Source organism: Myotis brandtii, unplaced genomic scaffold, assembly GCF_000412655.1.
Source record: "Myotis brandtii unplaced genomic scaffold, ASM41265v1 scaffold1094, whole genome shotgun sequence".
Classification (NCBI taxonomy): Eukaryota; Metazoa; Chordata; class Mammalia; order Chiroptera; family Vespertilionidae; genus Myotis; species Myotis brandtii.
In genome coordinates, this window is record NW_005353728.1 from 342,358 (window position 1) to 342,721 (window position 364).

Sequence of the window (364 nt, forward strand, 5' to 3'; positions counted from 1 at the left end):
CCCGGGTTGCGGGCTCCGTCCCCAGTGTGGGGCGTGCGGGAGGCAGCCATGAGTTATTCTCATCGTCGATGTTTTTATCCCTCTCTCTCTCTTCCTTCCTCTCTGAAATATATAAAAAATATATATATATTAAAGCCCTACCGGTGTGGCTCAGTGGTTAAGCATTGACCTATGAACCAAGAGGTCACGGTTCCACTGGGTCAGGGCACATGCCTGGTTACGGGCTCCATCCCCCGTGTGGGGCGTGCGGGAGGCAGCCATCAGTTATTCTCATCATTGATTTTTTTTCCTTCTTTTTTTTTCTTTTTTATCTTTTGTTAATTTTTTGTTTATTTTCATCATTGATATATATATACATATATAT